Raw genomic sequence first — 25,193 nt, forward strand, 5'->3', positions numbered from 1 at the left:
ACCGGTGGGAGAGCACCCGCGTGGCCCGGAGTGGGCCGAATGAGCAGAACAGAACCAACCAAGGTCACCATCGTCCCCGAGGAGGAGGAGGAGGCCCGGGCCGAGGCAGAGACGCCGCCCCGGCCGCACCCACTAATGCCACCCCGGCCCCAGCAGGCCGGGGAAACCCCCCGATGCGCCCGGGGTTCCGAGCTAACGTGACGTGTCATCGATGCCAGCGAGTCGGCCACTATGCCAGTGACCCGACCTGCCCGACGAACCAGGCCCCCGGGCCCCGCCAGATGGCGGCCGCCGCCCTGGGAGAAGAACAAGTCTCCGAAGACACAGAGACCTATGAGTCGGAGCAGTTCGAGTGGGAACCCGCCGCCATGACCCTGGCATGCCTAGGAGGAAGAGACATGGTCCCGCGGACTCCCCTGCCTGCCAACACTCGGAAGTACAGCCAATGGGTGAGCATCAATGGGCGCAAGGCCGAGGCCCTGCGTGACACCGGGGCCAGTGTGACGGCCGTCCGCTGTCACCTGGTGACCCCAGAACAAATCCTACCAAACGTACTTTGCCCCGTCCGATCGGCAGATAACTCGGAGAGCCTGTGTCGGATGGCCTGCGTCCCCTTCGAATGGGGAGGAGTGTCCGGCATGCTGAAAGTAACTGTCCGTGACGATGCCCCCGTAGACTGCCTCCTGGGGAACGATCTCGAGAGCTCCCCGTGGGCCGCTGTGGAAAGAAGAGAGCATGTGGGGATGTTGGGTCTCCCGGACTGGGCGTGCGTAACCACCCGGTCCATGGCCACCCGCACCATCCCTAGACCAGAAGAACCAGAATGGGCAGCACCTCCGCCCTCGATCACTCCAGAAGAAGACTTCCTCCAGACCGACCACCCGGACCCCACCCCAGAGGGGTCCACACAGCCCCCCAAGCTTCCCGACCTGGCTCAGTGGCGTCAAGAAGGGGGGCCCACCCAGGAACAATTCCGGCAGGAGCAAAAGACCTGCCCCTCCCTCGAGGGATTGCGACAGCAAGCGCTCGCCCAGAGCCAAGGAGACACCACCGGGGCCCACTGGGTTTATTGGGACAATGATCTCTTGTACAGCGAACAGAAAATCGCAGAACTGGGGGCCGGGCGAGTGCTGGTGGTGCCCCTCCACTTCAGAGACTTCCTGTTGAACCTAGCCCATGATGTCCCCCTGGCCGGGCACCTGGGCCAAGACAAGACCTACCACCGCCTGGTGACTCACTTTTTTGGCCCAAAATGAGAAATGACGTATCCAACCATTGCCGGTCCTGCCCGACCTGCCAGGCCAGTGGGAAGAGCGGCCGCAAACTCAAGGCACCCCTACAACCATTCCCCGTGGTGACCACCCCGTTCGAAAGGGTGGGAATAGACATTGTGGGGCCCCTGGACCCCCGAACAGCACAGGGACATCGCTTCATCCTGGTCCTGGTGGATCACGCTACCCGCTATCCTGAGGCGGTCCCCCTTCGTACGATAACAGCCCCAGTAGTGGGTCGAGCCTTGATGGGGATCTTCTCTCGAGTGGGCTTCCCCCGGGAAGTCGTCAGCGACAGGGGTACGAACTTTATTTCAAAGTATATGAAATCCCTCTGGCAGCAGTGCGGAGTCACTTACCGATTCACCACCCCCTATCACCCCCAGGGGAACGGACTGGTCGAGCGGTTCAACCGCACCCTCAAGGGGATGATCATGGGGCTGGAAGAACCCCTACGCCGCCAGTGGGACGTGCTACTACCGTGCCTCCTCTTCGCCTACCGAGAAGTCCCCCAGAAGTCCCTCGGCTTCAGCCCCTTCGAACTCCTGTACGGACACCCCGTTCGCGGGCCTCTCAGCCTAGTGAAGGAGGAATGGGAAATGGCCCCCCTAAAGACCCCTCCGGACGTCTACAAATACCTCCTGACCCTCCGCAATCAGACCCGGAAATTCAGGGAGATCGCTAAAGCCAATCTGGAGGCCAGTCAAGAGGACATGAAGAAGTGGTACGACCAACATGCCTCCTCCATCGAGTTTGAACCGGGTCAGCAGGTATGGGTGATGTCCCCCATCGAACCGTGCGCCTTGCAAGACAAATGGACGGGGCCCTTCAAGGTGATCGAGCGCAGGAGTCCCGTCACCTATCTCATCGACCTGGAGTCCCCCCGGAACCCCCTCCGGGTCCTCCACGCCAACAGGCTCAAACCCCACTTCATGCGCTCAGAACTCAGCCTACTGATGGCTACCGACAGTGGTACGGAAAGAGACTCCGAGCCCCTCCCTGACCTACTGAGGACTCGGGAAAGGGATGGCTCGGTGGACGGGGTCCGACTCTCCGAGGCCCTGACCCCAGAGCAGCGTCAAGATTGCCGGGCCCTCCTGCTGCCGTTCGCAAACCTGTTCTCTCTCGCACCCGGAGTCACCTCCTGGTGCCTGCACGACGTGGACACGGGGGACAGTCCTCCTGTTGGACACCGGGCGTACCGAGTACCGGATCGGGTACGTACATGCATCCAAGAAGAAGTCTCCAAGATGCTCGCCCTCGGAGTCATCGAACCTTCGGACAGTCCCTGGGCCAGCCCGGTCGTCCTGGTCCCCAAGGCCGCGGCCCCGGGCACCACCCCTGAACTCCGGTTCTGCATTGACTATCGGGGTCTGAACGCGGTCACCCGAACCGACGCTCACCCTATCCCCCGAGCAGATGAACTAGTCGACCGCATGGGGGCAGCCCGCTACCTAAGCATCTTCGACCTGACAGCGGGCTACTGGCAGATCGGCCTCACCCCCAGAGCCCAAGAACGTTCCGCTTTCTCCACCCCGGATGGGCACTACCATTTCAGAGTGATGCCCTTCGGCATGAAGAACGCTCCAGCCACTTTTCAAAGACTGGTGAACCAGGTATTGGCGGGCCTCGAAGAATTTAGCGCCGCCTACCTGGACGACATCGCGGTATACAGCCGCCACTGGACGGATCACCTCCACCACCTCAGAGAGGTCCTGCAGGGCCTCCAACAGGCCGGCCTCACCATAAAGGCCAGCAAGTGCCAAATCGGCCAGGGGTCCGTGACCTACCTCGGACACCAAGTGGGGAGCGGTCTGGTGGCCCCCCTCCAACTCAAGGTAGCTGCCATTCAGTCCTGGCAACCCCCCGAGACACAAACCGAGGTCCGAGCCTTCCTGGGGCTCACCGGATACTACCGGCGGTTTGTAAGGGACTATGGCAGCATTGTGGGGCCCCTCACGGAGCTCACGTCTAAGAACCACCCAAAAAGAGTCAACTGGACTCCCGACTGTCAAGCAGCCTTCGAGACGCTGAAGGCCGCTATGTGCACCGCGCCTGTGCCCCAGGCCCCCGACTACAGCCGCGAGTTCATCGTGCAGACCGATGCCTCCGACCATGGTATTGGGGCCGTCCTCTCCCAACTGAACCCCGAAGGAGTGGACCAACCAGTGGCCTTCATCAGCAGACGCCTACTGCCCCGAGAACAGCGCTGGAGCACCATTGAGCGAGAGGCCTTCACGGTGGTATGGGCCCTCAAGAAGCTCCGGCCGTACCTCTTCGGAACCCATTTCCGGGTACAGACGGACCATCGGCCCCTGCAATGGCTCATGCAGATGCGGGGGGAGAACCCCAAACTATTGCGATGGTCCATCTCCCTGCAGGGGATGGACTTCACTGTGGAACATCGCCCTGGCCAAGACCACGCCAACGCGGATGGCCTGTCCCGCTTTTTCCGCCTCGACGAGGAAAGTCCCCAAGAAGATGGGTGACTCTCCCCGCCTTCAGCTGGGGGGGACGCATGTTGGACAGGCCACATGAAGGGCTCGCTCCCTCCCCGCAGGACAGGGCCCGGGCCACCGTCAGCACCATTGCCCGGCCCAGCCGCCATCTTGGACACGGCACCACGCGGCCGCGCGGCCTCAGCCCGACCCCAACCCTGGGCCTGGCCAGGCCCCGACATCCCGGCACCACCCTCCACCCAGGAGGTGAACGGCCCACTTGGCAGGTCAATGGGAGTACGAAGTGTCGATGGCTCTCCCCCGCCAGGTGCCGAGCACCCCCAGCCTCCTCGGGCGCTGGCTCCACCCCCCTGCTGGGTGTCTGGACTCCCTCATCCCAGACCTCCCGACCTCCAAGAGCGAGGGTCCGGACATCAAAGGGCGCCAGACCTATAACTGAGGCAGCCCCAGGACAGGAAGGCAGTTGTATCCTGGAGTCGAGAGACACCGCGACGAACTCATCCTTGACGGACTGTTGGCGCTGCCACAGCCCTGCCTTGTGAACTATTGTCCTGCCTGCTGGCGCTGCCGCGGCCCTCTGCAACCTTCATCCTCGTGGGACCTGCTGGCGCTGCCGCGGCCCTCTGCAACCTTCATCCTCGTGGGACCTGCTGGCGCTGCCGCGGCCCTCTGCAACCTGCATTCTCGTGGGACCTGCTGGCGCTGCCGCGGCCCGTAGTAACCTTCATCCTCGTGGGACCTGCTGGCGCTGCCGCGGCCCTCTGCAACCTGCATTCTCGTGGGACCTGCTGGCGCTGCCGCGGCCCGTTGTAACCTTCATCCTCGTTGGGACCTGCTGGCGCTGCCGCGGCCCGTTACCACCTACGACCTCTTCGGGACCTGCCGGCGCTGCCGCGGTCTGACCCATCCGAACACCGAGCTCGAGGATTGTGAGCTATCACCGTTACACCCCCGTACCCGTGGGTACCAAGACTGTCCCGCTACCCCCTTCCCTTACTAGAGACTAGAATTGAGAGGATCATCGTGTCCTGATCGCCTTGTATCGTACCACTCTACTACCAAAAGTGCCTATAAAAGGTGTTACCCTAATCTTTGTGTGGTGTCCATCTGTGGGGGGGAAGTTACCTGTCTGTGCGATCACTGTGCTCGGCCGACCCTCCAGGTCCCCGTCTAACAAGACTAATTTGCATGTAGCCAGGTTCTGAGCTGGGATGGTGCAGTGAGCTAAAAAACGGTGATGGATCAAGCCCTGATCTCTTGACTGGGTAAGAGTATTCTGCATCATTCAGAAACTCTGTCCATCACCACCCCCTTTTCCAAAATCGATTTTGTCCACACTAAGTGTGGGAGGGTATACTCAGACGTGAGTCCCTTGCTCATTGCACCATCAGGATTCAAGCAAGCCGGGCTGACGATGGCTGAAATGCCAGAAACCGGTCCCCGGAAGCTTGTTTCCTTCCCAGTATAAGAATTGGCTTGGTAGTTTGGTTTGCCCTGTTCCCATCATGCACTGGGACAGGAACAGACTAATTTGCATGTAGCCAGGTTCTGAGCTGGGATGGTGCAGTGAGCTAAAAAACGGTGATGGAGCAAGCCCTGATCTCTTGACTGGGTAAGAGTATTCTGCATCATTCAGAAACTCTGTCCATCACCACCCCCTTTTCCAAAATCTACACCCCCACCCATCCACTGATACCGCTACTAGGACACACACCCCGCTCTGCCAAAGCAACTCAGTCCTACACTCATCCCCTCCCCCCCCCCGCCCCTCCACTTATAACGCTACTGGGACAAAGCCCCGCTCAGCCAAAGCGCCTAGATCCTACACCCCCCTCCACTTAGGCCGCTACTGGGACACGAACCCCGCTCTGCCAAAGCACCTCAGTCCTACACTTACCCCCCCCCCCCACACCTCCACTTATACCACTACTAGGACAAAACCCCGCTCAGCCAAAGCACCTCAATCCTACACCCTCCTCCACTTAGGCCGCTACTGGGACACAACCCCTACTCTGCAAAAGCTCCTCAGTCCTACACCGCCCACCCTTCCAATTATACAGCTAATTGGAAATAAGCCCTGCTCTGCCAAAGCACCTCAGTCCTACACCCCTGCCCCTCCACTTATACCGCTACTATCCCCCGCCCCTCCACTTATACTGCTAATTGGACATAAGCCCCACTCTGCCAAAGCACCTCAGTGCTACACTCACCCCCCCCACCCTTTCACTTATACCGCTACTGGGACACAAACCCCGCTCTGCCAAAGCACCTCAGTCCTACACCCCCCCCCCCGAACTCCATTTATACTGCTACTTGGACACACACCCCGCTCTGCCAAAGCACCTCAGTCCTACATCTCCCCCCCCGAACTCAACTTATACAGCTACTTTGACATACATAAACCCCGCTCTGTCAAAGCACCTCAGTCCTACACCCCCCATCCGGACCTCCACTTATACTGCTACTTGGACATAAACCCCGCTCTGCCAAAGCACCTCAGTCCTACACCCCCCACCCATCCACTTATACCGCTACTGGGACACAAACCCCGTTCTGCCAAAGCACCTCAGTCCTACACACACCACCCCTCTACTTATACCGCTACTTGGACATAAGCCCCGCTCTGCCAAAGCACCTCAGTCCTACACCCCCTGCCCCTCCACTTATACTGCTACTTAGACATAAACCCTGATATGCCAAAGCACCTTAGTCCTACAACCACCCCCCCGGCCCTCCACTTATACTGCTACTTGGACATAAACCCCGCTCTGCCAAAGCACCTCAGTCCAACACCTCCCACCCATCCACTTATATCGCTACTGGGGCACAAACCCCGCTCTGCCAAAGCACCTCAGTCCTACACCCCCACCCATCCACTTATACCGCTACTAGGACACACAACCCGCTCTGTCAAAGCAACTCAGCCCTACACTCACCCCCCTCCTCCACCTATAACGCAACTGGGATAAAACACTGCACAGCCAAAGCACCTCAATCCTACACCCCCCTCCTCTTAGGCCGCTACTGGGACACAAACCCCGCTCTGCCAAAGCACCTCAGTCCTACACTTACCCCCATCTCCACTTATACCGCTACTAGGACAAAACCTGGCTCAGCCAAAGCACCTCAATCCTACACCCCAATCCACTTAGGCCGCTACTGGGACACAAACCCCACTCTGCAAAAGCTCCTCAGTCCTACACCCCCCACCCCTCCTCTTATACCGCTAATTGGACATAAGCCCTGCTCTGCCAAAGCACCTCAGTCCTACACCCCGGCCCCTCCACATATACCGCTACTACCCCCTCCCCTCCACTTATACTGCTAATTGGACATAAGCCCCACTCTGCCAAAGCACCTCAGTGCTACACTCACCCCCTACCCCCTTCACTGGCACAAACCGTGCTCTGCCAAAGCACCTCAGTCCTACACCCCCCCCGGAACTCCATGTATACTGCTACTTGGACATAAACCCCGCTCTGCCAAAGCACGTCAGCCCTACACCCCCCACCCATCAACTTATACCGCTACCGGGACAATCAACCCGCTCAGCCAAACCACCTTAATCCTACACCCCCCTCCACTTATACCGCTACTGGGACACAAACCCAGTTCTGCCAAAGCATCTCAATCCTGCACCCACCACCCCTCTACTTATACTGCTACATGGACATAAGCTCCGCTCTGCCAAAGCACCTCCGTCCTTCACCTCCCGCTCCTCCACTTATACCGCTACTACCCCCGCCCCTCCACTTATACTGGTACTTGGACATAACCCCGCTCTGCCAAAGCACCTCAGTCCAGCACCCCCCACCCATCCACTTATACCGCTACTAGGACACACACCCCGCTCTGCCAAAGCAACTCAGTTCAACACCTCCCACCCATCCACTTCTACCCCGCTACTTGGACATAAGCCCCGCTCTGCCAAAGCACCTCAGTCCTACACCCCCACCCCTCCACTTATGCCACAACTGGGACACAAAACACCCGCTCTGCCAAAGCACCACAGACCGACACCCCCCACCCCTCCACTTACGTCGCTACTAGGACACTCAAACCCCGCTCTGCCAAAGCACCCCAATCCTTCACTCACCCCCCACCGCCCCTCCACTTATACTGCTTCTTGGACATACACCCTGCTCTGCCAAAGCACCTCAGTCCTACACCCTCCGCCTCTCCACTTATACCGCTACTACCCCCGCCCCTCCACTTATACTGCTAATTGGACATATGCTCCGCTCTGCCAAAGCACTTCAGTGCTACACTCACCCCCCCTACCCCTGCACTTATACCGCTACTGGGACACAAACCCCGCTCTGCCAAAGCACCTCAGTCCTACACCCCCCTCCCCGGACCTCCACTTATATTGCTACTTGGATATAAACCCCGCTCTGTCAAAGCACCTCAGTCTTACACCCCCATCCGGACCTCCACTTATACTGCTACTTGGACATAAACCCCGCTCTGCCAACACACCTCCGTCCTACACCCCACACCCATCCACTTATACCGCTACTGGGACAAAAACCCCGCTCAGCCAAAGCACCTCAATCCTACACCCCCTTCACTTATACCGATACTGGGACACAAACCCCGTTGTGCCAAAGCACCTCAGTCCTACACACACCACCCCTCTACTTATACCGCTACTTGGACATAAGCCCGCTCTGCCAAAGCACCTCAAACCTACAAACCCCGCCCCTCCACTTATACTGCTACTACCCGCGCCCCTCCACTTATACTGCTACTTGGACATAAACCCTGATATGCCAAAGCACCTCAGTCTTACAACCCCCTCCCCCCCCCGGCCCTCCACTCATACTGCTACTTGGACATAAACCCCGCTCTGCCAAAGCACCTCAGTCCAACACCCCCAACCCATCCACTTATATCGCTACTGGGACACTAACCCCGCTCTGCCAAAGCACCTCAGGCCTACACCCCCCACCCATCCACTTATACCGCTACTAGGACACACACCCCGCTCTGCCAAAGCAACTCAGTCCTACACTCACCCCCACCCCCGCCCCTTCACTTATAACGCTACTGGGACAAAACCCCGCCCAGCCAAAGCACCTCAGTCTTACACCCCCTCCACTTATGCCGCTACTGGGACACAAACCCCGCTCTGTCAAAGCACCTCAGTCCGACACTCACCCCCCCCCCGCCCCTCCACTTATACCGCTACTAGGAAAAAACGCCGCTCAGCCAAAGCACCTCAATCCTCTACCCTCCTCCACTTAGGCCGCTACTGGGACACAAACCCAACTCTGCAAAAGGTCCTCAGTCCTACACCCCCCACTCCTCCACTTATACCGCTAATTGGATTTAAGCCCTGATCTGCTAAAGCACCTCAGTCCTACACCACCCCGCCCCTCCACTAATACCGCTACTACCCCCGCCCCTCCACTTATACTGCTAATTGAACATAAGCCTCACTCTGCCAAAGCACCTCACTGCTACACTCACCCCTCCTACCCCTTCACTTATACCGCTACTGGGACACAAACCCCGCTCTGCCAAAGCACCTCAGTCCTACACCCCCCTCCGGAACTCCACTTATGCTGCTACTGGGACACAAACCCCGCTCTGCCAAAGCACCTCAGTCCTACACCCCCACCCCTCCACTTATACCGCTATTTGGACATATGCCCCGCTCTGCCAAAGCACCTCAGTCCTACACCCCCACCCCCTCCACTTATACCGCTACTTGGACATAAGCCCCGCTCTGCCAAAGCACCTCAGTCCTACACCCCCTGCCCCTCCACTAATACCGCTACTACCCCAGCCCCTCCACTTATACAACCACTGGGACACAAACCCCGCTCTGCCAAAGCACCTCAGTCCTACACCCCCACCCCTCCACTTATACCGCTACTTGGACATAAGACCCGATCTACCAAAGCACCTCAGTCCTACACCCACCGCCCCTCCACTTATACTGCTACTTAGACACAAACCCCGCTCTGCCAAAGCACCTCAGTCCTACACTCACACCCCCACCCCATCACTTATACCACTATTGGGACACAAATCCCGCTCTGCCAAAGCACCTCAGTCCTACACCCCCCACCCCTCCACTTATACCGCTACTTGGACATAAGCCCCGCTCTGCCAAAGCACCTCAGTCCTACACCCCGCCCCACCAATACTACCCCCACCTCTCCACTTATACTGCTACTTGGACATAAACCCTGATCTGCCGAAGCACCTCAGTCCTACACCCCCCACCCCTCCACTTATACCGCTACTGGGAAACAAACTGCACTCTGCCACAGCACCTTAGTCCTACACCCCCCCCTCCACTTATACAGCTACTGGGACACAAACCCCGCTCTGCCAAAGCACCTCAGTCCTACACCTCCACCCATCCACTTATACCGCTACTGGGACACAAATTCCGCTCTGCCAAAGCACCTCAGTCCTACACCCCCACTCCACTTATACAACTACTGGGATACAAACCCCGCTCTGCCAAAGCACCTCAGTCCTACACCCCCCACCCATCCACTTATACTGCTACTGGGACACAAATTGCGCTCTGCCACGGCACCTTAGTCCTACACCCCCCCCTCCACTTATACAGCTACTGGGACACAGAACCCGCTCTGCCAAAGCACCTCAGTTCTACACCCCCCCCACACCTCCACTTACACCACAACTGGGACCCAAACCCCGCTCTGCCAAAGCACCTCAGTCCTACACCCCCCACCCCTACACTTATACCGCTACTTTGACATAAGCCCTGCTCTGCCAAAGCACCTCAGTCCTACACCCCACAGCACCTTCACTTATGCCACAACTGGGACACAAAACCCTGCTCTGCCATAGCACCTCAGCCCGACACCCCCCACCCCTCCACTTATGCCGCTACTGGGACACTCAAACCCCGCTCTGCCAAAGCACCCCAGTCCTACACTCACACCCCACCACCCCTCCACTTATACTGCTACTTGGGCATACACCATGCTCTGTCAAAGAACCTCATTCCTACACCCCACCCCCTCGGCCCTCCACTTATACTGCTGCTTGGACATAAACCCCGCTCTGCCAAAGCACCTCCATCCTACAGCCCCCCTCCACTTATACTGCTACTGGGACATACACCCGCTCTGCTAAAGAACCTCAGTCCTATACTCACGCTCTCCCTCATACCGCTACTGGGACAAAAACCCAGCTCAGCCAAAGCACCTCAATCCTACACCCCCTCCGCTTAGGCCGCTACTGGGACACAAACCCCGCTCTGCCAAAGCACCTCAGTCCTACACTCACCCCCCTACCCCTTCACTTATACTGCTTCTGGGACACAAACCCAACTCTGCAAAAGCTCCTCAGTCCTACACCCCCACCCCTCCACTTATACCGCTAATTGGACATAAACCCCGCTCTGCCAAAGCACCTCAGTCCTACACCCTCAGCCCCTCCGTTTATACCGCTACTACCCCCGCCCCTCCACTTATACTGCTAATTGGACATAAGCCCCGCTTTGCCAAAGCACCTCAATCCTACACCCCCCTCCACTTCTACCACTACTAGGACACAAGGACACAAACCCCACTCTGCCAAAGCACCTCAGTCCTACACCCCGCCTCTCCACTTATACCGATACTACCTCCGCCTCTCCATGTTCATGTGAGCCAGGCGGGTGCACATCGCACACCCACACCATTGCCAGCCACATCTCACACCATTTGTCTGAGCCTCAGCATCAGACTTCACAGGAAGCCCTCACTCTACCACTCTACCGCCCTCACTCTACCACTCTACCGCCCTCCCTCTACTGCCCTCACTCTACCACTCTACCGCCCTCACTCTACGACTCTACTGCCCCCACTCTACCGCCATCACTCTACTACTCTACCACCATCACTCTACCACTCTCCCGCCCTCACTCTACTACTCTACCGCCATCACTCTACAACTCTACTGCCCCCACTCTACCGCCCTCACTCTACCACTCTACCGCCCTCCCTCTACTGCCCTCACTCTACCACTCTACCGCCCTCCCTCTACTGCCCTCACTCTACCACTCTACCGCCCTCACTCTACCACTCTACCGCCATCACTCTACAACTCTACCGCCCTCACTCTACCACTCTACCGCCCTCCCTCTACTGCCCTCACTCTACCACTCTACCGCCCTCACTCTACTACTCTACCACCATCACTCTACCACTCTCCCGCCCTCACTCTACTACTCTACCGCCATCACTCTACAACTCTACTGCCCCCACTCTACCGCCCTCACTCTACCACTCTACCGCCCTCCCTCTACTGCCCTCACTCTACCACTCTACCGCCCTCACTCTACTACTCTACCACCATCACTCTACCACTCTCCCGCCCTCACTCTACTACTCTACCGCCATCACTCTACAACTCTACTGCCCCCACTCTACCGCCCTCACTCTACCACTCTACCGCCCTCCCTCTACTGCCCTCACTCTACCACTCTACCGCCCTCCCTCTACTGCCCTCACTCTACCACTCTACCGCCCTCACTCTACCACTCTACCGCCATCACTCTACAACTCTACCGCCCTCACTCTACCACTCTACCGCCCTCCCTCTACTGCCCTCACTCTACCACTCTACCGCCCTCCCTCTACTGCCCTCACTCTACCACTCTACCGCCCTCACTCTACGACTCTACCGCCCCCACTCTACCGCCATCACTCTACTACTCTACCGCCATCACTCTACCACTCTACCGCCCTCCCTCTACTGCCCTCACTCTACCACTCTACCGCCCTCACTCTACGACTCTACTGCCCCCACTCTACCGCCATCACTCTACTACTCTACCGCCATCACTCTACCACTCTACCGCCCTCACTCTCAGGGGCGTAACATAAGCCCCCGCAACCCCCGCCGGGGCCACTCACTGAATGCATTGATTGACCGAGTAATTTTAAAATTGGACGGTCCCGGCCGGGGCCCCGTGAGGGCGAGGCTGGCAGCGGTGCGGGGCCCCGGCAGTGACAGCAGAATGGCCGTGCCGGGCCCCGGCGGGGGCCCCGTGACATGACTGAGGCTGGCAGCGCACAGGATGGTGCGGCCCCCGGCCGGGGCCCGGCCCCGTGTGTGGTTGGCAGCAGCTGCTGAGGCTGAGCAGAGCTGCAGACTTGAGCACGTAGGGCCGGACCCCGGCCGGCGGGGGCCCCGTGAGGCTGGCACTGCAGCAGGATGGTGCGGTCGGGGCCCCGACCGGGGCCCGTGTGTGGCTGGCTGACAGTGGCAGCGCCGCCCGCAGCGGCTGCTGAGAGGCTGAGGAGTTGAGCACGTCGGGCGGGCCGGGCCCCGGCCGGCCGGGGCCCCGTGAGGCTGGCATTGCAGCAGGATGGTGCGGAGCCCCGGCCGGGGCCCCCCGTGTGTGGCTGGCAGCATTGCAGCGGCTGGTGAGGCGGCTGCTGAGCAGAGTTGAGCACGAACGAATGCGGAATGCCATGGGTGCGGGGCTCCGGCCGGGCGGCCCGGAGTGTGTGTGAGACTGGAATGGGATGCCATGATTGCAGGAATGGTGCGGGCCTGCGCGGGGCCATGTTACACGGTAGTACCAGTCCTGGGTAGTACTACTATAGTCTCTAGTCTTAATGGTGGTGGGGGTGGTGGGTGGGTGTGGATCAGTGGCGGCAGTGCACCACGGTTGTTTACTCCTCTCATGACTCTGGTGACTTTCATTTCTTTTCGCGGCTTCCAGACGCGTATGCATGCCGCGGGGGCACTGGGCAGGGGGGGCTGGCTGGTGACTGACGCTGACTAATTGCCTCATAGGGACAACACATGCCAGTACACATGCGCATTGCGCATTGATGTTATGACGACACACTAAAGCACGTTACCGTTATAGTGTAAGGCGTGACATCATCAGGGGCGCGGAGCAGAAGACCAAGAAAGGAAGCCTGAACTGAAGCCCCACGCTGACCGTTGACGGACGCTCAGGACTTAGGACTCATCACAGGACACAGGTGACAGCAGTGTACACTCATATACTCTCCGAGTTTATCCGAACAACAGCACTATAATAAACTAATTCATTCATCGACCAAAGTTAAGTTTGGGTGGGATTTATTTTACGACTGCTATAATATAAGGCAGTCTGTCTGGGTAAAAACGTGCAGGATCGATGAAGCAGGGCGCGTCCTCCCTTGCACGTGGTTATGCTATTCAAATTAAACCTAGTTTCAGTACAGATCGAAATTTTGGATTTCTGTCCAAGTTCTTCTCCCATAGAACAGACATCGGAGTGGCTGCCGAATTTCAAACAAGTAAATATTGAATTATTAATATGACATGAACTGCCGCTGGGAACTTTCTGCTATTGGCCTCAACAACATTGTTGTACTAATACGGACTTACAATCGTCGAAATTGCCTGTTATGTAGGAAACAACTTGCTGATTGGATTGCACTAAAATGTGTGTTAATTCCACATTTAAAACGAGGGTATTAAATGGTTGTGATGTTAAAAGCTCTTAATAGGAAAGTCATTTAGATATGTAGAAATAGCGTTAAGAGGGATCGAGTACAATTCATTTTAAGCCCTAATGAAGAGGTTTGAGTGGATAGGGGAAGTGATAATCTAAAGTGAGGATTAACACGTGTGTGTGCCTAATTTGACTCCTAGAATGTGCCCAGGTACAGTGCTGACACGTTTGCCTTTCTTGAATTGTGCTGAATGAATACATCACGGGGCTATTTGTAAATGTCAGTGTAAGCACAACAAAAAAAGCACTTACAGCAATCAAAAGTGAGTAGCCGCACTTGGCGAGTTTTTAGATGTGTTTTTCCAGTAAAATTGTTTTGGAAGGACAGACAATGAAAAGTTATCAGTTCAAGCTGGCAGCCTACAGCATTAACAAGCACTGGCGTTGCCAATAGGTCTCGCAGTAGGAAAGTTGGAGCTATTGGTTTTGTAAATGACATTTTATATTTATGTTTTGTGATTTACAATGCCAATACTTTTAACTTTAGCATATGTGACACTTTTAGTATTTATAATGTCACATGTTTTGTATTGCCTTTACTTAGATGTATTGATATTACAATTAACATTGGATTTTAATTTTTTTAAATAATTAATACTTAAATAAAAGTGATTGTAATTTTTAATGGCAATAGCTTAAACTTTTGTAAATAACTGTTGTGAAGATTATGTTCAGTGACTAAAATCCAAGAACAGAAGTGAAATATTAACATTTTTTTGTGACATTTGCAATAAAGCTTCAAACATTGAGAGAACATATTTGAACCAGTGATGCTGTGGTAGTGCTGAGTGATGCTGTGGTGGTGCTGAGTGATGCTGTGGTGCCCTTGAGTGATGCTGTGGTGGAGCGATAGATAGATAGAGGGCGATAGATAGATAGACAGAGTGAGGGCGATAGATAGATAGACAGTGAGGGCGATAGAGTGAGGGCTATAGATAGAGTGAGGGCGATAGAGTGAGGGCGATAGATAGATAGATGGATAGAGAGTGAGGGCGATAGAGAGATAGAGTGAGGGCAATAGATAGATAGAGTGAGGGGAATAGGTAGAGTGAGGGCTACAGATGTGTGTGTTTGTGTGTGTGCGGTTGTGTGTGGTTGTGTGTGTAGTTGTTTGAGTGGTTGTATGTGTGAGTGGTTGTCTGTGTGAGTGGTTGTATGTGTGGGTGGTTGTATGTGTGAGTGGTTGTATGTGTGGGTGGTTGTATGTGTGAGTGGTTGTATGTGTGAGTGGTTGTATGTGTGAGTGGTTGTATGTGTGAGTGGTTGTATGTGTGAGTGGTTGTATGTGTGAGTGGTTGTATGTGTGAGTGGTTGTATGCGTGTATGGTGGTGGGGTTGTGTGTGGGGTTGTGTGTGTGTGTGTGGGTGTTTGGGGGTGTGTGTGGGTGTTTGGGGTTGTGGGTGGGGTTGTGTGTGGGGGGTTGTGTGGTTGGGTGTGTGGTTGTGTGTGGTTGTGTGTGAGATTGTGTGTGTGGTGTGGTTGTGTGTGTGGTTGGGTGTGTGGTTTGTGTGTGGTTGTGTGGAGGCTAGCCAAAATGACTGTGTGAAAGTTTTAGTGATGGAAAAACGACTTTAATAAATGGCCCAAAAATAAGCTATACAAATGACATAATTAGTTGGCCACAAACCAGCAAACCTTCTGAAGTGAGAAACATCTAAAAAACTGCAAATTGTGTTCTGGCTTAGTTCAACTGCTGATTACGGTGCGGGTCGTTTGGCGCTGGACTGACTGCATATAGTGAACAACGATACATTTATATTGATCAAGTAAAACCAATATGAAATAGATCATTACAGTTAAGCGGCTCAAAGATGCAACATGAAAGCAAGACTACAAATCATACTATCCAAAATACTACTGGGTAAAATGATCATAACCCTGGTTGAATGTAACATTATGTGTTGGGGCTCGAGCCATGTTGTAATCATTGACGGTCATTAAAAGCTTTAAGTGGAATTACGAAAGAAAAATGCCCCAAAAACAAGTGTATCTTGCAAGAATCTCGATATACAACTGAGCCCAAGGCACTTCAGCCAGGAAAGCAGCACGCACGACAGGGACAATATAACCAAAACAAAAGCATGCCAGTTGATAAGAGCTCTATTTACATTCTCCCGGTGTCGAGTGACATTTACATAGAGGTCGCAGAAATCACGGGTGTGGCGCAAAGGTCAGTCCTACTACGAAGGAAAGAGTTGGGGGCATGCTCAGTCAGGATCGTTGACTTAAAACACAGCTGAACGACAAGAATATTAAAGGACGCAGGGGTGTCACTTCCTCCAGAGGACAAATGGATAGTTATTAGAATCAAATAGTTAATAATAAAAATACGAAATGACATGTCATGTTTCGTTTGTGACAGACGATAGTTTGGTTGCTTTGCGACTGCAAAAATAAAAACATCCAGAATATGTCTGAAAGTATGCACTCTCCATAAACCCTCCCCTTTCAACTGCATAACGGTATCCAGAAAACAAACAGACCCATGCGGCTGCACCGTTATATCAAATGTCGTCAGAATATCGCCTTCTCAAAACGAAAAGTACACAGTACCCATATATGGCTTGCTTTAAATGCACGTATCGCAAAGGAGAAGGCATGGCTCGCATTCAGCTGAATAACCCCAACTTTCAGAAGTTGCAGTCTGAGACAAGCATCCTGTTCTTAGATGCAGACATAATAAATAAATGACACGCCTGTGCATACAAGGGGACTAAAAAGAGCGGATAAGCCTCATTGCGTAGCAGCATTGTGGGATCTGAGAATGTGCTGGCAGGGGTCCCGGGCAAAAAAAAAAAAGTGATGTAATAGGAAGCCTGGCGGGAAACACGCCAAACAGAAAGTCGATCTGCGGGAGTGCGCACTCGCTGAGCAGACCAGGGTCATCAACAAGCGTTCTGTGTAAATTGTCACCAACACGTACCTGATAATGCACGCCCCACGAAACAAGAGCGGCCGGGAAACTGAAAGTACGGCCGGCCAGCCATATATAACAAGTTGTGAATGAAAGACTTGTTGGTCCGTAACAAACCCCATAAACACGGCGTACCACAGTTACTGCTCGCCCCTAAGACAAACTGACGGATAAATAGAAACACATATGATGTTTGTCAAGATTAGGGGCAGTAAATAAAGGATTTTAAAATGTTTAATTTACAAGCGATCAGATCTGCACTAGCTTGAAAAAAGTAAATTGAGGTAGGAAACGCCAGATATTAATTCCAAGACAAACACCGAATTAAACTGCATTGTAAACAACTTAAATGAAAATCATGACATTGTCCATGGCCTCCATGAATTTAAACATGAAAAAGCCTCATCAGGGATTACGCTTTTACATTTAAGTAGGAAATCACGTACACTGTCCAACGCGTTAACTTGAAGAAATACCCTTCAAGATGTATATTGTACAGTCAAAGCTTTTGCTCAACTGTCCGACCCAATGAAATCTATAAATGCATTCATCTTCACTGTGGCTAATGGAATTACGTCTGGACACAGGGGTTTAAAACAAAAAAGCACTATGAAAAAAAGTCTGGACGCACCGATGCCCCTTGGAAATCTATCTAAACCACCAAATCTACTCATTTCTTATTTGGCATTCTTCGTACACATTTTGTAAAACGGGCCCTTTATATACAGAGTCCTAAATGATGATCTCAACAAAGCACATGCTTTTTAAAGGGAGATTCGGATGGGAAGCTGATATTTGTAACTGAAAAACGGGTTTTACTTAAGGCACTGACAGACATAAAAGGTCATTGTTAGACCACATTCATGTGGCACAACGCCAGCTATGTCATCGTTTGCTGGACTATATTTTTGTGTAGCAATTATTATTTATTGACGAAAACTACGTTAAGAAAAGTAACAGCAAATGCAGTGACATACAAGTCCAGCACGGACACATACTTAGATACAAATGTTGATTGAGATACATGCACCAATTACAAAACAATACTAATATACAAGAAAGCGAGAAAAAAGTTAGAGAGGGATGATAGAATAAACTAAAGAAGGCGGAAAGTAAAGAGAAGACGGAAAGGAGGAACGAATTAAAAGAGGGAAGACAGAACAACAAAGAAGGGACAGAGAGGAGGAAAGGTGGGAGGGAACACGGCCTGGGGGAAACTGGCTGGGGAGGGGGAGGAGAAATCCAAGTAAGGTTGTGTGCGGGGAGAGAGAGGGGAGGTACTGGAGCTGGGGAACAGATGGCCGTGAAAGTTTATGGCCCAAAAGCGCGTGCCTGTGCCCACGTGAACTCGAAGAAAACCGCACGAAAAAACCCTTGGTTTCACGAGTATTTTGAGCACTTGAATTCTCTCCATTTTCAATTCCTTCAGAATGGAAGAGGCGAGACCTAAAAAGTAAATAGCCCGCCCTGCGGCGCTCGGGCGGCGCTGCTCTGCCCAGCTTGTAGCCAGCAGGAAGGCCCTTCTAGAGATAGCATGTGGCATGCGTTCCAGACGTGGATCACTAGTGATGGGAAGAGGATTCACTCCCATGGGAAGTGCAAGCGGTTCACGCTCAAGGGGCTGAACAGTATAGCGAGCGAGCTGCAGAATGTCACATTCATTGTGCATCACACTCTGAGAACGAGACATGGCATCGCCAGCTCTGACGTGATGTGAACCAGCGAGAAGATTGGGCGATGGATGGATGGACGGATGAGTGGATGGATGGAAGGGTGGGTGGCTGGAGGGGGGTGGGAGGGTGGGTGGGTGGATGGATGGATGGATGGATGGAGGGGTGGGTGGATAGATGAGTGGATAGATGGAGGGTTGGGTGGATGGATGAATGGAGGGGTGGAGGGGTGGGTGGATGGACGAGTGGATGGATCGAGGGGTGGGTGGATGGAGGGGTGGATGGATGGAGGGGGGTGGGTGGATGGATGACTGGATGGATGGAGGGGTGGGTGGATGGAGGGGTGGGTGAATGGATGAGTGGATGGATGGATGGGTGGATGGGTGGGGGATAGATGGATGGATGGATGGATGGATGGCAAAGTGACCAAGTGTATGTGGCAGGAGCAAGTTTCCATGATGGACAGGCTCTGGACATTGTAATGCTGCAGTTTAGAGGACGCACTTAGAAGCCTGAGGCTGATGCTGGCTCTTGTGCTTCCAGCATCATTGATCAGTAAATGTGTGCTGCTAAATGAAAGTGACCCCTGAAAAATGTGTCTAGGAGGACTTAAGATGGGCTCCACCTTTAGTGTGCCCACCCATATAACGAAGGGTGAAACTACAGGTCCGGTTTTGGGGCATCACCCTTCATCAGCCAAGTTAGCTTAAGTCCAGTGGAGCAGTGGGCACGGGACCCATGCCTGGGCATACCCTGCCAACTTAGGGCAACAAAATCAAAAAGAACCAATGATGGATGGAATGCTGAACAATGCAAACATTCACCCCCAGTCACAGATCTGGGTTTAATCCATTAATGAGGAGTGATGCCCTGAAACCGGTCCCAGGATGCTTGTCCCTGGTCCAGAGAGGACCTGCCTGGCAGTTCGGGCTCGACTGTTCCCATGAGGCACAGGGTCAAGACTGATATGCATATGGCTGGGTCCGAACTTGGGGGTGATGAGCAAAAGAATGATGGATTTAACCCAGATCTGTAACTGTGGGTGAATGTTTGATTTGTTCTGCATTCCGTCCATCATCTGTTCTTTTTGCATGCGTCACGTGCAACACAGCCATAACCCAGTGCCAGCAGGGCTACCACACCAAATATTGTAAACTTGAGGTCAGAAAAGCCAGCTTTTATGAACGGAACGTTCTCCCAGCTGATCTGGGTTGGACGGAACAGCAGCCGTGCGACCTTGTACACATACACCATACAATTATTCCAATCACGGTGATCATTGATTCAGCAGGCGTCATACTTTTAACCTTTCTTGCCACTCATGTACTATTAGTTTTTTGTTATCCTCCTTAGTGGTGCAGACTTTATCGACCACAGATAGATGTAAGGCATGCCTGTCCCCGCCTAGATTCAGACTACTGATATGCTCCTTACACAGTGGTCCCCGCATCTTGTTCTCAACCCTCTGAGACATCTTAGAGACCCTTGTGATATAGGTCAGTGTTCAACAAAAGTGTGGTGGGCATGTGACTGGTGGTGGTTCCCAACCTGTCCTTCTGGGCATCCTCCTGTTGGGAATTATGCCCACTCCCTCTCGAGCCAGTCACCGCTGCCACCAAGTAGTTGGCACCACTGAACATGGCAAGCCCGCAACATGTAACACTAGTGTTGTGAATTAATTACACTATAGTCGTGTTGTACTGACTTGGGGGCCCTGGTTCAAATACCAAACCCTGGTGCTATATTCAACATTGTGTGATTCTGGGCAACTCACTTAATCTTCTTGTGCCTACAATGTGATTTGTGTAAAATGTATTTGTGTAATCCCCACTTGATGCACATGTAGGTCACTCCCTCAAACCACCATATAATGTATAGCACTATGTTAGGTCACGCAATGTTAATTCCATTCATACACGTAATTGGGACACTAATAGCACACTGTACGGTTTGTTTTGCATATTTACATTACATGGCAATTATAGGGAGCAATCATTTGAGCTGTATATGTTTATATATTAACTGCCTGCATTGATACTGGCATAAAACACTATTTTAATACAATCGAATTGTGACCTCATAACTCAATTTCAGCATGCTAATTACAGAGTGTATGTTGAGAGTGTTTCCCACTAGAACTTACAGAAAGACAATATAGAGGCATTTCATTTAAATGGAGGTTTCAAAGCAAAATATGCCAGATTTCTGGGAGGTAGGGCAAAGTAGTACATGGTGGGCCGCGCCGCCGGGGGGAGGCATGGTGGGCCGCGCCGCGGGGGGGGGGCCCTCCATGTGCTTTGCAGGGGGCCCCCTCAAGTTTCGTTACGCCACTGTTGGTAACAACCGCCTAGGTCCTGTTTGTTCAGTCTCTTCCAGAGCAATCCTGAGATCAAAGTTGTGAGGAAGCTGCAGAGATCACTTCAACACTTGCAAAGGCATCACATGAGCAGGTTTCTCTTGTAGGAAACAGAAAGAGCACCCGCAGCTACAGTGTAAGCTCCACTCACAACGACAACAGGCACAACATGGGCAGCAACCCTGTTAGCTTTACACTCTGTAAGATAGCGAAATATTAGTTGGAATGGATGACCACACCTAATAAAATCACGAAGCTGTTAGCTCCAGGCAATGCATTCAGCAAGTAAAACCCAGCTCAACCCCTGGTAGCTATGGCACATACCACACCGCGCTGACCTTACAGAAAATGTGCAAAGAATATACAAGTAAAAAAAGGTACAAAATCACAAATACAACACAAAAATCCCACTCCATTTCATAAAAAACAGGTTAACATTAATAAACCAAGTGACAAAAATCCAATCAGGGAAAAAGGAGATAAGAATTTTTAAATATTTAAAAGAAAAGTTACAAGAAAATATAAAGCACCAATAGTAGTTACTGTTCGTGGGCAACCAGTACCTAAGTACGATTTCAGGGTGACTACGATGGAGTGCGGGTCGAATACGCCAAGCAGTTTTTTCCCCCCATTGAAGATTTTACGCCAGAAACTAGGGCCAGATGTAGGCAATCTCAATATACCTATTCTTAAATACCGAATCATACCGATTCGGTATTTAAGAATAGGTAAATGGGATGTAGGTAATTTTTCGTTAACAATTACCGAATCGGTAAGTTTCGGTAATTACTGAATCGGTATTTACCGATTTGGTAATTGCCATTCATTCCTATGGGCCTTGAGGCCCATAGGAATGAATGTCAATTACCGAATCGGTAAATACCGATTCGGTAAAAGGGGGAAACATTGAAGGATGGCAGGGTGTCACTTTGACACCATGTTGCACCCCTCCATTGTGTATGTCTGAAACATGGCACTGTTGGAAAAGCAAAAAAAATGCTTTTTCAAAGGTTTTCATTATTTACCACCAACTTGTAGTTGGTGGTAAATAACGAATCCTTAACTGAGGAATGCACTAACTTGAGTGCTCCCTACATCCTGGATTCGGTAATTTACCGAATCGGTATGTTAAGAATTCGGTATTTTACCGAATCCTTAAATTACCGATTCGGTAAAATACCGAATCCTACAAAAATGCCACCTACATCTTAAAAGCCCAATACCTGTCGGTAACGGCCGAAATGCGGAAATTTCGGCTGTTACCGACTGGTATTGGGCGACCTACATCTGGCCCCAAGTTTCTTTTTTCAGACTTCAGAATCCTCACTGAGAGCCTGTTGAATGGATTTCCTGCTAGGAGAAGCTCCAAGGACAAACCTGTTTCTTCAGCCTGACGAAGTTAGACCTTGGCCGCATTAGCTTGGGTGGCTGTTCCTGCTCTTCCACCAGCTGAAAGTGAGAATGTTTTTTAAGTTGCACAGCTTTTCAGGGATTGTAGGAGAATTACAGTTAGATACAGAATATGTCCTATGATCTTAGGGGTCAGGACTCACTCCAGCAGAGGCTCCCAGCAAGGTTCAGTTCAGGTCCCTTTGCAACTTGTTGTGACCCAGTAGCACAATACAGTCAGGTATGTGATGATTGTGGCACTAATCCTCTTAGGTTGGTGAATAGAGCACACGTCCAAAGGAGAGGAGAAGGTCCTAGAGAGAAGTAGTTCTGAGGCTTGGGCGTCAGAATCTAAGGAATAGGATGACCAAGTCTGTCTAGGTTGTCTGAGCACTGACTCTGGGGTGTCGGCTACTGTCCAGGGAGGTTTGTGAATTAGGTTAATGTTCTTATTAACAAATAAATCAGACAGATTCTCACATAAATCTAGCAATGGAAAGCCTACTCTGCCTAGCTCGGCTAAGGAAATGCCTGTCAACCATCAAGCCACACAACAGCCACATCATCCAGACAGTTGTGGGCAGATTCCATGGATTCCTCCTCACGGAAGGTGTGTAACCAGGAATAATACTGCACCAACTCATTCTGCACATACATTGTCCATTAAGGTTTCCCCATTATCCGCTATCTATGAGTGAACTACTATTTCTCTCCGCTCCCTTCCAAGCAACGAGGCCAAGGTCCTGCCAGGCCTCTCACTGTCGCCGTACTGTCTGGTCAGTACATATTTACCTAGGAAAGTTTACTTCTCTGTCAATCCGGTCACTGTAGCATTGTAAAAACTGGAGTTGTTTTAGGTACAACTGTTGGAGACTTTGTGTAACCGTGCTCTCGAATGTTACAATCTCAGTTTTTAGGGGTTCTCTGATTTCCTTTTCCATTGAGCTTGGTGCATCAGAGAAACTCCTCCTACCCAAGAACATTTCTGCTCGAAATTGGAAACGGGTCGATTTTAACTCTCTCTGTGCTTCCCTCACTTCCTCTCCCCCTGATCTCTCTAACCTCGCCCTTGACCTTCAAGTAGACGCCGTGAATCATTGGCTGTTCTCCTCTTGTGATCTGGTTGCCCCCCTCAGGAAAGTTAAGGCCTGCCGCCCTCATGATGCCCAAAAGTGGTTTACGGATGAGTTGAAAACTCTCAAATTGGACCTCAGGCGCTCTGAACGCCATTGGAGGCGCAACTACTGTCCTCTCTTGCGAGCTAAATACAAGTCTCTTTTAGCTAACTATAAGAGGGCTATCCTCTCAGCTAAAACCATATACTTTTCGGAGAAAATCACATCATCAGCTAATAAGCCCAAAGAGATTTTCTCCATAGTTCGCAACCTAGTTGCTTCCGATAGGGCCAACCCTAATCTTATCCCTTCCCAAGCTCTGTTTGTCACTTAATGATTTCTTTATAGAGAAGATTGCGAAGATTAAATCTAACATCCCTTCAGTATCTTCGCCTGCTCTCCCTCTGCCCTCATCTTTCCTCGACCAGTTTCCCCCTATCTCTATGGACTCCTTTCTTGCTCTACTCCAGAAAGTGAAGTCAGGCTCCCCGGCTGATTGTGCTCCAGCTCGCATCCTGAGAGTGCTCTTCATTCATTGCCCTGACCCCCCTCTCCCTTCTTAATGCCTCTATCTCTTCAGGCCTAGTCCCGAAATTCTTCAAATCGGCCATAGTTTTCCCTATTTTAAAAAAGCCTGGTTTAGACAGACCCCTCCCTTCCGTCTAATTTTAGACCTATTTCCCTTCTTCCATACCTAGGGAAGATCTTGGAGAGTTACATCACAAATTGTCTCTCTACTTTTATTGAGGACAACCATCTTTTGGCCTCCCACCAAGCGGGATTCCGCCCGGCCCACTCTACTGAGTCAGTGGTCCTGTCCGTTCGAGACGAGCTAAAGAGCAAGGCTGATTCTAACTTACCTCAAGCCTTGGTGCTCCTTGACTTGTCCACTGCGTTTGACACGGTCGATCACTCCATCCTTCTCGGCCGTGTCAGCGCCGCGGGCGTTCGGGGCACTGCCCTCTCCTGGCTCGCCTCTTTTCTTAAAGAACGGACTAAGGCGGTCCATCTTTCTGGTTTTTCTGCCTCCACCCGCCTGGTTCCCTGCGGGGTCCCCCAAGGTTCCTCCTTGTCCCCCCTTCTCTTTAACCTTTACATCTACCCCCTTATTCTTTCTCTTCTTGATATGGGGGTCTCTGTGTATAACTATGCGGACGACCTCCAGCTAGTATTCGATCTTTCCTCTCCTTTGGACTCCCTGCCTAAATTCCACTCCACCGTTGTTGTCATTTCTGAGTGGATGAACCACAATCAACTTAAACTTAATCTGGACAAGACGGAGTTGGTCCTGACTGGCCCTACCACCTCCTCTTGGTCCGCCGCCTTTTGGCCCCCCATCTTCGGCCCCTCTCCAGTACCGGCGGCCTCAGCAAGGACCTTAGGCATTAAAGTCAGTCGGGACCTCTCCATGCATGCCCAGATTAGTTCAGTTGTTTCCTCTTGTTTCCTTTCCCTCCGGATTATTCGGAAAGTATCCCGTTTTTTTCCCCCTGATGCTCTCAAACTTATTATTTTGGCAATGATTCTCT

At 52.4% G+C, this 25,193-nt stretch overlaps 1 pseudogene; it reads right to left on the reverse strand.

Annotated features, from left to right (window-relative positions):
• Positions 1–25,193, reverse strand: part of LOC144752841 (uncharacterized) — a 161,166-nt pseudogene that overhangs the window by 101,186 nt on the left and 34,787 nt on the right.

This window comes from Lissotriton helveticus, chromosome 5_1 (assembly GCF_964261635.1).
Source record: "Lissotriton helveticus chromosome 5_1, aLisHel1.1, whole genome shotgun sequence".
NCBI classification, from domain to species: domain Eukaryota; kingdom Metazoa; phylum Chordata; class Amphibia; order Caudata; family Salamandridae; genus Lissotriton; species Lissotriton helveticus.